The sequence below is a fragment of the Periophthalmus magnuspinnatus genome, chromosome 15 (assembly GCF_009829125.3).
Source record: "Periophthalmus magnuspinnatus isolate fPerMag1 chromosome 15, fPerMag1.2.pri, whole genome shotgun sequence".
NCBI lineage: Eukaryota > Metazoa > Chordata > Actinopteri > Gobiiformes > Gobiidae > Periophthalmus > Periophthalmus magnuspinnatus.
In genome coordinates, this window is record NC_047140.1 from 31,301,657 (window position 1) to 31,310,589 (window position 8,933).

The window sequence follows — 8,933 nt, forward strand, 5'->3', positions numbered from 1 at the left end:
AAAAAAGGAAAATTCACACCTGCCTCGCCACAAGAGCTGCGTTTTATATTTTTCTGATGAATTTTGTGCAGTTTGAACTCAAAATTGTGTGTTTGAGTATTTTTTTTTAGAATAAAGCAGAACAAGTACAACAGCTGTACTTTCAAAAGGGTCGACATTACTGCGTTTCAGACACATTCACCACATTCTACAAAAATATTTAAAACGGATGAGGGCAGATTTTTTTATTCTTGGGTCTAGTCCAGGGGTCGTGACCTTTAAACCCCAAAGACACATTTAGACACAGTTTCCACGAAAAGAAAACACTGGGAGCTGTAGTATTTTTTAACACTGTGTATGTTTTTTTACTTTTACACTTTGTATAAAAAAAAACTCTAGCGTTTCAAATATCCAATCCACTTTATTTTTTATATTTTTATTATATTTATTTACGGCACAAATGCAGTTTCCAAAGTGCTGCACAAATACATTATAAATAAAAACAATTAATTAAGTAAATCAACATTTAAAATAAAATCAAATAGCAAAAATAAAATAATAAATATGTAAATAAAAGCAATAAAACAATAAAATCAAATAAAACAAGCAAATAAAATCAAAAGGAACGAATCGATAAAAGACGACAGAGTTTAAACTTTACAGAAATTAATTAAAAAGCTGAACTTAAATGATCCACGTGGCAAATAGAAAACGCCGTGTGTCCTGTTCACGTCGCCTTTGGGCTTTAAACCTGGAGAACTGACCTGAATAAAAAAATAATAATTTGAAAAAAAGAACAATGTCACTAAACAATGGAAAATAAGTGTATAAATGTTTCTTTTCTCTGGTTAATCGTCTGCTCCTGACCCTCTGCAGCGTCTGCGTCTGAAGTTTAATGTTTCAGGACTGAAGCTTTTGTCTGTGAGGCCTGAGCTTTGTTTTTATCGTAGTTCATGGTGGAGAAAAGCTGCTCACAGACGAACGTGGATCTGAACATCGACTCCACATTTACTCATGTTTATGTCGGTGTCGGGGAAAGTTTCGATAAACGCACAGAGTTTTGGTGAGTAAAGGCTTCTATGAGCATAATGCTAATTTTGAGCGATGAAAAATAATAAAATATCATGAATTTTAATATTTCAGGATCACAATAATCTTCCAATTTAAAAGAACTAACACAAATAAAATACACTTCAGTTAAATACTTATCATTTCTTTTCCCACAGTCTGGTCTCGTCTCTGATAGAAATGATCAGGTTCAACATTTGTGACTTTATCTGTTGTGTATTTCATGGTAAAGTCCAGTGTAATTAACAGGGGAAACCGCTCCATGCGCCCCCATCTGGGAGTGTGAGGTCATTACACTCTGGAATCTACATTTGATTTTACGTTTAACGCGACGTAACTGCGTCTTCTGGGCCGTCGAATGTGTTCAGTTTCTGTGTTTTAATCTTTGTTTATAATGATTTTCGTCAGATTAAAGTTTGTGCGACAAGTTTTTTTTTATTAAAGTCGCTGAAAATTATTTTTTTTTTTTTTAATTATACTTTTAAACGAATCCAGAAGCAGTTTATAAAAGGTAAACTGTCACATTTTTATAGATTTTTCACCGTCAAGGCTCAAAGTGAAGGAACCACTGATCCGTTCACACACACGTTCACACACCAGTGCACACACACACACCGGGGACGGGGTGTGTTAAGTGTCTTGCCCAAGGAAACAACAACATTTATCGCACCGGCAAACTTCAGATCAGTGGACAAACGCTCGCATTTGTCGCCCCAGTTCTATCTCCAAGGGTTCGATATCGATGACGTCAGAATAGAGAGAATTTTATCCAAAGTGTGTGAACTGTGATGACACACACACACAAAAAACACAAATATATTTTAAATATTTGTTTATATTTTTAATAAACTCCGTCAACATTAGAGGCGTTTCAGCTCAGTGTACGACGCGGTTGCTCGGTAACAGTTTATGTAACGTGATGTCATGATTTACAACCAGGAAGTCACATTTTAAACCAAAAAAAAAAAAGACCAAAATTGGAAAAAGAATTGTATTTTTTTTTTTGTAAAATCTTAAATATAATGATCTTAAATGTGTTTTATTAAACTGAGTCCACGTTGTCCTCGTCGCGTTCACTTTCGTTCATAAAAGTCTTCTTCTGTAGTTTCACTTTAATCCAGGTCAGAGTTAAATATTGTGGTGATCTCGTTGTTGTTGATAAATGAGTCGAGGCAGGACACAGATTCTTGCTCTTTTAAACACACAGGTTTTCATTGTGATGTGTTTAATCAGTAAACCTTCACCTCCGCCCCGCGCTGAGCCTCGGGAGCCTCGGGGGGCGTGGCTCTGGAGCAGACAGTGAGGTCAGGCGGGCGGCGCACGGCGGCGGGGGGCCTCATCACTCTCTCCACACTTCTGCTGTCACCGCCTTTGTCCCTCGGCATTTCTACGGCTCAGACACAGACTCCCAGGTAACTGCGGCGCTCAGCCCCGAGAGCAGCGTTTATATATATATACATTTATATGTATATACATTTATATACTGTATACACATATATATACACGTTTAAATATATATGACATTTCTACGGCACAGACACAGACTCCCAGGTAACTGCAGCGCTCAGCCCCGAGAGCAGCGTTTATATATATATACATTTATATTTAAACATTTATATATATATACACATTTATACACACACATTTATATATATATACATTTATATATACATTTATATATACATTTATATACTGTATACACATTTATATACACGTTTAAATATATATGACATTTCTACGGCACAGACACAGACTCCCAGGTAACTGCGGCGCTCAGCCCCGAGAGCAGTGTTTATATATACACATTTATATTTAAACATTTATATATACACACACATTTATATATATACATTTATTGATATACACATTTATATATAAATACATTTAAACATTTATACATACACATTTAAATATATACAGTTATATATAGACACACATTTATATATACATTTATACACACATTTATATATACACATTTATGCATCACATTTTGAATCTCGATATATCGCTACAGAGAAATATCACGATAAACGATAAAAGTGAATCTACTTATGTCACTAATTAATATTTAAGTGACGCAAAATAATCCAGACTGATTCTTATAAGATTAAATATATATAAATGTAAAATATATATAAATGTAAAATATACAGAGTCCAATGGGTTAAACTAAAATGTAAATGTTATTGCGCCGACGTTCAGCTGAAAAAGGTCAAAATCGTAAATCTCTGCTGCAGGATTCAAACCACCAACCTCCAGATCAATGCACAAACGCTCTACCAACTGAGCCACTGCCGCCTCCGTGCAGCTGTTTAAAGTTCACACTAAGTTGGACGTGTGTAATAACTCGACTTGAGCGTTTGTTGGTTTAAAAAAAGAGAAAGTTCCAGATTAAACCGTGTTTGAATGTCACAGATCTGTGGGCTGCTGCTCTGAAGACGCCGTTTAATCACGTCTGAACGAGTCGCTCGCTCCTTCATGTCTGAGGTGGAGCGACTCACCCCCCGAGGAAAAACACACAAAACAAAAAACAATCCGTCAGGTTCCATGCTGGGATTTTTAAACACACTTTTTTCCCGTTGAATGTTTTGGTTTTCACTCAGTAATTATCGTCGTTTTAATTGTCACGACATCGTTCACCAAACCCTGAGCAGATACGACGGTTTACAGCAGAGCAGGAGCAACTTTCAATCGTTTCCAAACCATTTACACTTTGTGACGCTAAACTTTTCTTTTTTCTTCCGTAAAGTTTAAAGTTTACTTTTTTTTAGTAGCGTCACATTTAACTCAAGAATCTGATCAAACACCAGAGAGTTAGAGCGAATTAAAGACGGACTGGGACGACCAGAAGGAACGAGTACTGTGTGTACTGTCCTACTGTGTGTACTGTCCTACTGTGTGTACTGACCTACTGTGTGTACTGTCCTACTAGTGTGTACTGTCCTACTGTGTGTACTGACCTACTGTGTGTACTGTCCTACTGTGTGTACTGACCTACTAGTGTGTACTGACCTACTGTGTGTACTGTCCTACTAGTGTGTACTGTCCTACTGTGTGTACTGTCCTACTGTGTGTACTGACCTACTGTGTGTACTGACCTACTAGTGTGTACTGTCCTACTAGTGTGTACTGTCCTACTGTGTGTACTGACCTACTAGTGTGTACTGTCCTACTAGTGTGTACTGTCCTACTAGTGTGTACTGACCTACTGTGTGTACTGACCTACTGTGTGTACTGTCTCCTAGTGTGTACTGTCCTACTGTGTGTACTGTCCTACTGTGTGTACTGTCCTACTAGTGTGTACTGACCTACTGTGTGTACTGACCTACTGTGTGTACTGTCTCCTAGTGTGTACTGTCCTACTGTGTGTACTGTCCTACTGTGTGTACTGACCTACTGTGTGTACTGACCTACTGTGTGTACTGTCTCCTAGTGTGTACTGTCCTACTGTGTATGTACTGTCTACTAGTGTGTGTACTGTCCTACTGTGTATGTACTGTCCTACTGTGTATGTACTGTCTACTAGTGTGTGTACTGTCCTACTGTGTGTGTACTGTCCTACTGTGTGTACTGTCCTACTAGTGTGTACTGTCCTACTGTGTGTACTGTCTCCTAGTGTGTGTACTGTCCTACTGTGTGTACTGTCTCCTAGTGTGTATACTGTCTCCTAGTGTGTATACTGTCCCCTAGTGTGTGTACTGTCTAGTAGTGTGTATAGTGTCTCCTAGTGTGTGCACTGTCTACTAGGGTGTATAGTGTCTACTAGTGTGTATAGTGTTTGTGTGCATAGTGTTAGTGTGCATAGTGTCTCCTAGTGTGTATAGTGTTAGTGTGCATAGTGTTAGTGTGCATAGTGTTAGTGTGTATAGTGTTAGTGTGTATAGTGTTAGTGTGCATAGTGTTAGTGTGTATAGTGTTAGTGTGTATAGTGTTAGTGTGCATAGTGTTAGTGTGTATAGTGTTAGTGTGTATAGTGTTAGTGTGCATAGTGTTAGTGTGTATAGTGTTAGTGTGCATAGTTAGTGTGCATAGTGTTAGTGTGTATAGTGTTAGTGTGTATAGTGTTAGTGTGCATAGTGTTAGTGTGTATAGTGTTAGTGTGTATAGTGTTAGTGTGTATAGTGTTAGTGTGTATAGTGTTAGTGTGCATAGTGTTAGTGTGCATAGTGTTAGTGTGTATAGTGTCTACTAGTGTGTATAGTGTTAGTGTGCATAGTGTTAGTGTGCATAGTGTTAGTGTGTATAGTGTTAGTGTGTATAGTGTTAGTGTGCATAGTGTCTCCTAGTGTGTATAGTGTTAGTGTGTATAGTGTTAGTGTGCATAGTGTCTCCTAGTGTGTATAGTGTTAGTGTGTATAGTGTTAGTGTGTATAGTGTTAGTGTGTATAGTGTTAGTGTGTATAGTGTTAGTGTGCATAGTGTCTCCTAGTGTGTATAGTGTTAGTGTGTATAGTGTTAGTGTGTATAGTGTTAGTGTGCATAGTGTCTCCTAGTGTGTATAGTGTTAGTGTGTATAGTGTTAGTGTGCATAGTGTTAGTGTGCATAGTGTCTCCTAGTGTGTGTATATATATTGGGCATAATACTGTGAAGACGTTCGGCTCGTCCAAGCTGCTTTTGTTTACAGTTTCTACAAATAATCTAGTTCTACTGAGTTACACTAAGTGTGCACTGTGCCTGAAACTCAACATAATCACACAACTATTAGCATCCTGGGTAGCTCTGTTGTTCTCTTTGTTTACTTTGTTTGCTTTGGGTCTGAGGGTGGAGTTATAGGTGGGGATGGATGATTCTGAGGATTATCTTTCTTAACAAAAATATCTTCTTTAACTCCTCCTCTCAATCCTTTTCTTTTCTGTGGCTCAGATCTGAACCTCACTCTCTTCAAACGAGTGTTTAGTGTTTGAGATGGAGATGAACAGCAGACTGTGTCCTGAGCTGCTCTCTCTGTTCATTCTCTTATGAAGTGTCTCTTTACTTTCTCCAGTCGCTCACTTCACTCTTCTCTTCTCTCACACATTGTTTTGTTTATGTCTTGGGGTTTTGTTTGTTTTGGATGAACCAGTTTTTGTCTTAAAGTGTTTGTAGTTTTGAACCTGAATCTCAAACTGTCTGAAAATTCTCTGAATCTTTTCACACACACCTGCAGATTCCCTGTTGCCCTGTTTTTTTGTTTTGTTTGTTTTTTTTAATAATGTTTTCTCCTAATGTTTGAATTTCTATTTACACTAAACTGTTGTGTCATTTACATGTGAGATAAACAACAGGTACAACACATTTCAATCACTTTTGCCCTTTTTTAATTTTAGTTTTAAGTAAATAAGTGCTGTTTTCTATCTTTGCACTGGTATCGGTTGATATCGGCAGCAGGCCTGGAACGATATTGAAATTTTGTGTGAAAATCAGCTATCAATAACTGCGATTAACGATTATAGAATGATTAAAGTTGTTATGGATATGAATCAAAATTAAAATAAAAAAAGAATATTATGGACGCTTGGTGCAAAAGGCTTCACACGGGCCCCCTGTGATACAAATTAATTAATATTTCCGGGCCCCCTAAGACCCTGGGGCCCCGGACAACAGCCCCATTTGTCCCACCTGTTGACCCACCTCTAGATAAGATTTTTTTTTTTTTCCTGTAAATTCACATGAAATAAAGGCGATTATCATGATTATATATAAAACGCCCCACACACGATTATTGTCAACCCTTTTTATCACGATAAACGATAAATAATGTGTATCGTCCCGTCTCTAATCAGCCGATCCTGTATCACAATCAGTCAGAGAAGATAAGTTTAAAGAGCAGAAGGAAAATGGAACATGCAATAAAACAAGATAATAGATAAATTGCTTCAAATAATAAAAAAATAGACTTAAAAATAAACTAAAAACAGACTCTAATGTAAAGTATCGACGCTGAACGAGCTGGATCTGTTCACCTCTCGTAAAAATCCACAGAGTTTCATTGGCGCAGTGATTCTAAAGAGCCTCTTCCACCTTGAGACGTGTGTGTGCGCTCGTGTGCGTGTAAACTTGTCCGTAGTCGTATCTCTGCGGCGTACAAGCCCCCGCGCTCCCATTACACCTTGATTAACCTCTTATCCGGCATCGCTCCATGAAGCCGCGGCCATATGTGTGTGTTTAGAGCTTTTGCCAGTGCAGTTTCCCGTTTTAAATCCCCGCTCTTGTCCTGGTGAAGGATTTTGCAGACTTTAATTGTTTGCACAGTTAAGAGAGGTACATTTCGCCTCACATTTCAAGTCACAGATCAGTGTTATATTCTATCTGCGGAGCTCCACAGCTTGTTAATGTGACTGGCTAATGCAGGCCCCGTTCGATTACGTCTAAACTAATGTGTTTGTCTGGGTGGATCAGGACAATACAAAAAGTTCATTCTCAAGCTGTTGCCTACTAACTCTAATGGCACCATTCACATGTGAAATGATCGTATGTGGTTTAGCGTCGCAAACGCTGTCACATGAATCAAAAGCAGATTAAAGTGGCGCAGGAGCAAAAAAAGTACCACAAAAGTGTCGCTGGAAGAAAAGAGCGGGAAAAATATGACGCGAAATGGAGTCTTTAAGGTTCAAGACGTGTTTGAATGTCGTTACCTCGTCCACCTTCTACGGTTTTTATCAAGGAACGACTCAAACAAAGACGCGACCACAGCGTTTATCTGTGGGAGCTGGAATCGCAACGCCAAGAAAGAGATTTGAACGGGCAACCTTAACCTCCTGAGACCCGAGCTCTCACATGAGACACTTTATTCATTTCTCTTTGTTATTTGGGCTGATTGGACCTGACGAGTCTAAACACAAAGAATTATCTGTTTACATTATGTAGTTTCTGAGAAAAAATTATGTAAATCAAATGTCCTCATATGTGACATTTTACTCATTTTGATAAAATATTTGAATAATGATTTGCAAAAACTATTTATTATTAAGACCCTGAACAGCAACATTTGTCCTGAGTAAAAACAAAATGAGAAACAACAATTGTGTCTCTTGGAACAAAGTGTCTCATGTGAAGATCTGCTGACAGGAAATTAAAAAAGTTAAAATAAAATATTCTAAACATTCTAAACTGTTAAAAAATGAATATATATAATACATTTGCATTGTTGTTGTTCTTGTTGCTGTTATTCTTCTAAAAATCTGCACTGTGGCCTAGACAACCCAAAATGTGTTGTCCACATATGAGGACGCCAGGACTCAGGAGGCTATGGTCAGAGGGCAAACGCTCAACCAACTAAGCTACTGTTGTGTTTTGTTTCATTCACACATGTTTGAGTCGCACTTTATTATTCGTCTGTTTCATCTCCAAAGCTCAAAACGCGACGTTCCACCTTGTGATGTCATTTCTGCTGTTTTATTGTGATACTTTGTACTAGAAACTTTTGGTTATTTTTTCTGATGATTTGAGCTTTTGAAATTTGAATAAATAACTTCTAAGACTCAGTAAGTGTTTCATTTTGTTTTATTTGTTGCAGCTCATTAAAGATACTGTACAAATAGAATCATTTTTGTGGAAACTCCTGCTTTAAGATGAACGTGTCAGAGGCATAAATGAGTCTGAATATTATCGTTCATCGTCTTGTATTGTGTATTTTCTTAGTACTTCAAAACGTGTTACTGTGACAGGTTTATTTCCAGCTTTGTTTTAGTTTTAGTTCAGTAGAGATTCAATCCTAAATGATTCTAGTGAAGGTGTGTGGAGTTTAAAAACACAGTGGAGCACTTCCTGTATCACCACATGATGACATCACAAGGTGGAACAGAGTGTTTTCAGTTTGAGAGAAGAACTCAGCCTAAATTTGCAGCGTTTGTTTGTGCGTTAAACACGTGAGAATGAAACAAAACACAAGTTCAGGTCTGTGTGT